Source organism: Marmota marmota, unplaced genomic scaffold, assembly GCF_001458135.2.
Source record: "Marmota marmota marmota unplaced genomic scaffold, marMar, whole genome shotgun sequence".
Lineage (NCBI taxonomy): Eukaryota > Metazoa > Chordata > Mammalia > Rodentia > Sciuridae > Marmota > Marmota marmota.
In genome coordinates, this window is record NW_026000037.1 from 62417888 (window position 1) to 62427122 (window position 9235).

Sequence of the window (9235 nt, forward strand, 5' to 3'; positions counted from 1 at the left end):
AGCCTTTTGCCTAGTGTACACGGCGGATTCTTTCAGCATTTTACACACACACACACACAATGTATACATATATATATATTTATTTAAAGAAAACAAATACCTCCAGCCATTCGGCAACAGTATTTTTAAAGCTTGATATTAGGATCAGAGAATAGAATGCTCTCAAGGACAACTCCTGTGGGCACGACGTGCTAACTGTGTTCTGTGCCACCATTTCATTGTGTGCGCGCGGCCAGCAAGATGGTGGTGGCAGCGTTTTTGTTGCATGAGGGGCTCCTTCATGTTCAGCCTCCTGTCACAAAACCAGTTTCTATACCAATAGAAAAGCCAGATTTCTCAGGCTCGGGAGCTGATTAAATAAAGCACACACACAAATCTTCCACTCACTGCTTTTCAGATGCTTAAGCAAAATTTTAGATTGTATAAGCACAAAGAGAGCAAATCCTAGTTAAAATTAAAAATGCAACAGAGATGATATTTCAGTTAAATATGTAACTCCATGGGGTTGGTAAATGCATGTGTTATTAATAGACCTTCCACCGTCACAGTTAGTAATCTACCTGAAGAAAAGATCCAAGACAGAGTTAGCATAGAGAATGTGAATATTTTACTTGTGAATAAACGATCTTTCCAGATCAAGGTTGAGGTCATTGGCAAGCTAGTGTAGGTGAGCTCATTCCACAGTTATTTGCACATGCAAATCAGGGTTTTAATTTTTTTTAAAAAAATTACTGCCTTTTGTTTATGAGAAGAGCTTTGGTTAATTTCTTAAAATAAGAATATTAAAATAATTGAACATCGTACCTTTGCTAATAGAGTTCAGTTTTGATTAGCTCTTAAACAGAGCAAAAGCTAGACATGTTTTGACTTACATTTAACTAGATCTCAAAATGAAGAAAGATGAATTGGAATAAGGGAAGAATTTGGCATTGACTTCTACTGCCTATAGATGAATTATCACTCTCTTTTGTCTAAAGAAAAACATTTTCTTCTCAATGAGGTACATATTTTTAAGATAAAAAAAAGAGGTTCATGGAATATACTATTTGGTTTTTTGTTTTCTTTTTGACTGCAGTTGCCAAACATTTGAGATTATAAAAACGAAAGTGCTACATAAAATAGGCCTGCAGCAACACTGTTTATGGCACACACGACAATATTATTTTCTGCTGTTTGGTGTGCACAAGTTGTAAATAGGGAAATGTGTAAGCTATTAAATCTAGTAGCAATAGGACTCTTAAAGCAAGGTTTATTATACCAATGCCTGAAAAGCCTTACTTTTTTTTATCTGTGTGTGTTAAATTTTCGTGTTTGCAACAGTATTTTAGCTCGGGAGCTATTTATCCTGTAGCATCTTTGAAAAAACGAATGGACAGATGTCCATAAACAAAGGGCTCCACCTGGTGGTCAAAAGAAGGTATGAAGTGTGGATGAGAACTAAGGCTTCAAAGGCAAACAGATGGAAGGGCAGCGTGTGTGTGTGTGTGTGTGTGTGTGTGTGTGTGTGTGTGTGTATTTGTGTCTTGCAATGAATATGTTTGAAGGATGGAGAATGACACCATTCCCCAAATTTGGATTCCAATGTTATAGCTTTCCAGCTCGAGTCATTTAATTATTTATTTCAAATTCATTTCTTTCAATGCATTTACACATTATTTTATTCCAAATACTTATATCTGAGCAGGAATTAACATATGACCCTGACAGATATTAAGAACAATAGAAGGCAAACTCCACATATCATCTGGTCTTCGTAAGAATGCCATCTAGCAGGCAAATTTAAACAAAGACAGCATTTGCTCCAACACAAGGGTATTTTCAGAATGGCTTTGTGTTCACCTACTCAGGAAGATGTGGAAAGGATGTGGGGCAGGGCTCAGTCAGGGAAGGGGAGAATAGATTTGAATCTATTGACTAAGAAACAAAAATCTGTTCATTTTTAAAATGTCATCTGTGACTGAAATGTTAAAGAATTTGAATCTATGTATTGTCTCTTCCACCTTTTCAAACTCTAAAATTAGGGCAGGAATTACATATATCAAATGCTATGCAAAATGTAAAATAGGCATGCCGTTTATGGCTCTCTACGTAAGGTGGAAATTAAATCTTCAGCCTCCAATAAAATTGTATTTCTGTAATAAAACTGCTGCACCTTGACTCTAGACTACATTGAATCCCAAATTAAACACCCCATTTACTGTACTGTAACAAGCAAAAGGGTTTGCTACACTGAACAATATTACAGATAGGAAAAACGGATTATATTTCACTTTACCACCTATATAGAGTTCACCAGAACAGGCTCATTCCCTACCTCTTCTTCCTTAAGAACACAACATATAAGGAAGAAGAAAATGTGTTAAGGTTTGCTTTTCATTGTTAAAATTTACATTTCCTCCAAAATTATATAAATCAGCATAAGTGGTTAGTCCTAAAAAAACGTCAATCAAGTGGGATGATATGTACTACAAAATGTCCTACTGCATTTCCTGGATAACTCAGGCTTATAAGCAGAAACAGCTGGTGTGCTAAGGGCTAGGTACATTTCTTTACGCATTATATACAATGCAGGCAGTTTCCCTGGTACGTATATACACCGTTCATTCTGTATCCATGTCTGCAGCATGCACATACTGCTACAGAACAGGTTTTAAACTCAGGATCGTGTTATGTGTTTATTTCACACAGTGTTGATTTGGAAGAATTTGACTGGATGTTATTTTAGACAACCTAATAGGTTGATTCCCTCTCCCTCCATACCCCACCAGCACCATGCCATGGCCCAGTCAACACTGAGTTTGGGTATTTGCTAAGTGGCTTTACTGGAAATGAGAACCTATAGAGAGCCATGGATATCAACTCAAGTGCTGCCTGAGTGGAGGAGGAGTGCCTCCCCACCTGGTGTCCTCCCTGGCTCAGGCAAGCCACCCTCTAGTGGACTGAGGGGGAAGTGTCCTCTCCAGGATGCCAAATGCACTCAGCTCTGCATTTCATAAATATGCTCCCCTCCCCCTCCCTCAGGAGCTGGCGGATATTATTAACCTTCAAGCCCGATACAGAGAGATGAATGTTAATCACAAAGGGATTTTTAATCAAGTTTAATGGTGTAGGACATAGAGAAGTTGTGTTAGCAGTTTCAATCCTGCTAAAAATGCTAATTGTCACGTTGTGTGAGGTAGGTAAGGGTCTTTGACAATGGTAGCAGCTTCTGTGTTTCTGTTTGGAAGTTGCTGCCTATAATTGTGAGGTAAATAGGGGGATAGGGGTTAGGAACACTAACCTCTTTTCCTCTTTTAAAGGGTTAGGGTGACTGATTTACCAGAGGGTATTTAGGATTGTTTCTAAAGAGACCTTGGAAATTTGAGGCTTGATGTCCTCTCAGGTCAACGAAAGAGAATTCTTGCTGAAAGGAACTCTCTAACTATCATAAGCAAACAGAAGTTTTCCACCTGGAAACAACATTCTACACCAACGGATGCTGGGGTTATGATGTAGAGCACAGATCTTTTGAGTGTCTTTTACATTTCCCTCTGTGGCTCACTATTACTTTTGTCAACATGTGAAGGTAGTTTTTGTTTTATTTTGATTTGGTTTTTTCAAAGCAGGTGTTCCTGACTTAGATATCATAGTAACAACACCTGGGAGATGAGAACCAAGACAAATACCATTTATTTTTTCCTCAATTTGCCTTTTTCACTGACTTGTGATTCATGACCTATGCTCTGATGTAAGCACTCCCTGCAGTCCCCAGCTTGAACCCTCTCATTTTTGCAACATTGACATCTCATGTGCCTTAGTCATCTATTATGGTCTCTACCTATTTAAGCTGGTGTTCTTGTGGGGCAGATGCACCCACGAGTTAGATGGTGTTGGATGTTTTCTGAGCAGTGTCTTCAGTGTATACTTTGATTTGACTTTGATTACCCTAAATTAAGTGACTCAGACCTACACTTCTACTAGTACATCATGATGTCACCTATTAATGAATGGGAAAGCATTATATAGCAGCACAGTTTACCAGTTCATTTCGGGCCTTGAAATATTTTCCCTGTGTTTTTGTGGCTTACATAGTTAGTCTAAGTTTAGAAAAAAAAATCTAAGGGATAAATGTAAATGATTTAAAAAAATCCATTAAAGAAATGAACCTATGTGGATCTGGACCACATATGGATGTTGACCCAACCTCTGTTTGTGGCTTTTGTCTTTTTTTGTTTTTGCAGATTACTCTAAAACTGATCCAATGTAGAAGAGATATAAATGATTCCCAGTGCTAACACGAGATATGATATCAGTGACCAACATTATTTTCCCATCAATAATGATAATTATACTAATTAATCCAGGCATCACACCTGTGCAAAACCCTTATCCCTATTTTACAGATGAAGTAACTGAGACACCAAAGGTTAATTGCTTGCCCAAAGCCATGTAGCAACTTGGTGAGTACCACCATTTAAATCTCATACGCTTGCTTCCTTGGCAATGCAACAATTATTCCTCTTTTCCAAGAAGGGAAGTTATTTATTGCTTGTATCACAGGAGATTGGTGTTGATGAACAAGAGAGCAGAGATTCCACATATTGTTCGTTTTAAAATTATAGAATCTTCTTTATGTTAGTAGAATCTTCCGCTCTATTTTCTAGGTTGTAATTACTTTAGTATCATAAAGCTCCACATATATTCTCTTAGCAAAATCAGTAGTCACCCATGCAGATGAAGAGAGAGCAATTATAGATGGGACAGATCCTAATGTATCTTGTTTGAAGAGAGTAAATTCCATGAGATACCTAATTTTTTTCTTCTTTGCATAGAATCGGTAGTTTTTTCCTCCATGTCCAAAGGTTTCAGTGAAAACTGCAAATGTGCGTATAGAGGCAGTTTTGCATGCAATGTGGAGAATTTATCCCTTGGGATTGGGGGGGAAAAAAAAACAACCCAGCAACAACAAATTTGAAAACAGATGGTTCTGATACAGTCTGATAAGAATGTAAACAGGAAAATATCTTTGTTGACTTTTTTCTTAGTAATCAGTAATAATTAGTTATTGTCTAAAGAGGAATTCCAAATTTCAGGAGCACAGGCCACAAACAGCCTTCGAAAATTGAAACTGAAGTTCTGACAAGGGCGAGGAATTGGTGACTCCTGTGGAATCACCCCATTCACATTCTTCTTGGTTGATAAAAAGGAAGAGACCCTTGAAGAGGATAATTTTCACATTCTTTAGTGTTTCTTTTATCATAACTTGATTTAGAAGGATTGTATCCTGCTGACTAGCTCATTAGAGGGTTCATTTGAGAAAGAACCTAAAATTTCTTTACATCTTAGAGAACTAAACTCTTTTCTTCCTTCCCTCCTTCCTTCATTTTCTTTTGTGGGGGTGTTGTTATTCTAGATGAAAAATCTATTATCCAGAATAGTTTAAAGTCTGGACTGATGTTCTATAAACTTGTTATATTTATATACATTTCTTTGTCAAAGACCTGTTTTCCTGATGGTTATTTAGGTCCAATAAACATTCATGAATCCTTCCCCTTTTCCTAGCCCCATGACAGGCACCAGGGATACAAAGATGAATCAGACAGACTTTCTTCTGTCATAGGGCCTATAGTTTAATTGGAAAGGCAGATACATCAACCAAAGACTCTACTTCAGTTTGTTAAGAAGTGGGCATAGTGGTAGGGAAAGGGGTGAGAAGGATGGATTCTGTCGGGGAGATGTTAGATTTAGTATTATATATTAGTATGAGCACATAACTGCTGTTGCAGAGGTCCCAGACTTTTAGTTGTGACATCTTGAGTGGATAATGAAAATTCAAACTGCTGGCCGTACTGTACTTTGGGTCAGATAATTGTTTGGGCAGCCTGTAGATAAGATCATGGGATCCTATCATGATCCAGAAGTCTGGAGAGATGCCCTTCTTTTAAACACAACATTTGTAGTAGATATCTTGGGCTGTATGTCCCCTATGGGGACATGCCTTGGAAAAAGCAGTCCTCCTTTGGTATGTAATTCAGCAATCTGAAAACACTTATTATAAAAAATAAACTGATATAAATAGTATATGTGGTCTATCCCAGAAACCGTTATCATTTTATTTATTCAACAACATTTGGTAAGTGCTTATAATGTGCCAGACACTATCCTAGGCATTTGGATTAAAAGAACATATATTGCATAAAACCTCTCCTTGAAGAACATAAAATATTGTAGGAAAGGATTATAACAAATGAATAATTACTCAAATTATTCATTAAAATGTGACAAATGCTATTGTAAGTGATAAAAGCTATCGTTTTGTCTACCATGTTTCTATTCTTTCTTCTAGTGACAGCTTTTTGATTTTTGTCTTTGAGAATCACCTTTGACCATTGTGTAAAACCTTGATGGTGCTATCAGTCAAGGTGCCCTACCCCTAATTTGTGATCAAGGCCAATAAAGCACTCCTTTCCAGGAATCAATATGACCTTTCTCCTTGTGGTTTCATAGACTAAATATTTTGAAATTCTGTTGTTGATTGATTCTTTCTTTTTTTCTTTTAATTACCTATATCCTGTATAAAAACATAGGAGATATATAGATAGATAGGTAGATATAAAATAATCCTGGCTGTGTTAAGATAATTATTATTTGTAGCTGGGAAATAATCCTTGTACAAAATATATCATAGTTTGTGCTCTTATTTGAATATTACTTGCATTACCTAATGTTACCAATTGCCTGTATTACCTTGACCTATATCCTTGCAAGAAATTTCTTAATCAGTTTCAATTGCTTAAAACTAATTATAGTATTTATAGCATTTCCTAAAAATTCAGGATTCAAATAAGAAGTAAATTACATTGTGGCATGATTTTGAGGGTCTAGTGGAATTTACGAATATATAATTTATCTGATGGCGATGCTCAGAATATTCTATTTTAAATAGCATGACTTTGCTAGCACAGAATTTCATCTTGTATCTGCAATATATAACATCTCTCTAATAATCAGAAGTCATAATATTTGTAAAACAGAAAGTAAATGTTATAAACATTGACATAAAAGCTATCTAAAGACAGAAGTCCAGAGGTGGTGAGGTGTGTTAACTTTCTTCTTAAGAGTAGTAAGAGCAATAACAATTTTGAAAACTGCTAGGTCCCAGAATGGAGGTGTAATTAAATCTCTTAAATGTATACAGTTATCCAACTTAAAAACTAGGAATCTGTGGGTTAACCCAAACCATAGGTGGAAGAGGTGGGGTGAGAAGGCAGGACATATAAGTGAGTAAAATTTATCATCTTTCATGGAGGGAAGGCAATAGCCACCAACTGCTAAGGTTGAAAAATCAAGAGAGCAGTGCAGACATTTTGTTTATTTTGAGTGAAAGTAGAAACCACTGGAAGAACTAAAATATAAATTTGTTAGCAGAGACATCCTGTGGAGGGTCGTGGGTGGTAGGGGAAGAGGCTAGATAGAGGTTACAATTTGACATAGATTTGGCTGGGGAAGATCTGGAATTTAAATGTCTACGAGTCTTCAACTTCATGTTGGCATTAGGATGATCCTGGCTGTGTTAAGACAATTATCATTTTCAGTTGGGAAAATGTGCAGAACTTATCATCGGTTGGGTTCTTATTTGAATATTATACTTTGGGTCTATAACTGAAAACATGTGTGTGAAAATTGCCCAGAATTCATGGTAGGCAGAGGAAAATGATGACAGGGGTTGGAGTCTATCTACACAAGGGAAGGGGGCGGGTTATTTATCCTGGAGAAGAGAAGGCTGAAGGGAGACAAAGTTAACCTCTGGGAAGTGCGATGGAAACTTGGAGAACACTGGCCGGCTTCCTCCATCTCAGTGGATCACGCAGAAGAAAATGGATTTAGATTACACAGGGAAGAGTCTGTTTTTAAGACCCAGGAAGACTTCATGACCTGTGTGACTTAGGAACATCTGGTCCCCAAAACTTTTGAAGTACTTTAGAAATAGTTAGAACAATTTTATTTTCAAAATAAGGATTTGTACCAGACTTGAGGTATATTTAGAGATGCAGCAAACATGTTCTATAATTAGAAGTCTATGACTTCACTGTGGAGAAAGGTTAATGATAGAATAGACTAAATTAAACAGTCCTACCTTGGCTGTGATTCTCACACAATATCTCATGGGGGGGGCAGGAAATCAATATTTTTTATCTCTCAAGTACTATGCTAACTGCTGGTACCTTTAAAATATATATTCACACATTTACATATCTCTTTATATATCATGTTTTAAAAGAAATTCATATATCCTTGGGAGTAAAGTTATCAAATTTTTAGTTGCACCATTATTAAAATATTTATGGTTTATATTTGTAACAAAATGTAATAAGTTTTTAATGCTGAAAAACATCAGAAACAGAAAGCACAAGACAAACAATCCCTTTTTCTCATTAAAAAGTAACCAAGCGAACAAAAACACATAAACAATTTTGGTGCTACCTCATCCTGACTGCAAGGTCCAGCTGGGTTTCCTGTTGGCAGGAATCTGCTCTTCGAGACTCATCTTCTCAAGAATGGGGGAGGAACACAGATCAACTGCATCTCCATCTTCTCTCCTCACCGCAGCGGGCTCCCATGTTCCCATTCTCTGACACATATTGAAGCAATTATAAGAAACGTGGTGATGGAGAATTGGCAACCTGGCACCTAAATCAGGGTAGCAGTGGCACGTTTAGTTAAGACACTAGCTTGAATATGCAGGCTTTGTTCAGGCATTTTGTACTAACACCACATCAGATTTTCAACTGTGAACTTTGGGTGAGAAGGAGAACCCTGTCTACCTTGTGTTCATGGTTGCTTGAGGTTTGGTGCAGGAGAGCCAGATGGGGGGAGTGGGACAGGGGGGATGACTATTGATTCTTTAACCAATAGTGTCCACTTCAGGAAGGTTCCAGAGCTAAAATAAATTTGAAAATTGCAAAACCTGCTGGTCATAGGTGACAGAGACACATTATTCACCAGATCTTTCTATTTACACACTTGAGGTGTGTGCTTGTGTCATATCAATGCAGTTCTCAATCTGCCCATCACCTCTGTCCACTCTTGAAGTCTTAAATATGACACTTCTCTGGATTTTTCCTGGAAGAAGACACTCTTTTCTCTACTCCTCAACCCCATTGACAAAGTGGCTATATGGAATACACAGGAGCTGAAGTCCTCATTTGTTCAGCAGTTATTCCAACATGCTTAAAATTTTTTGCCTTCTACTCTT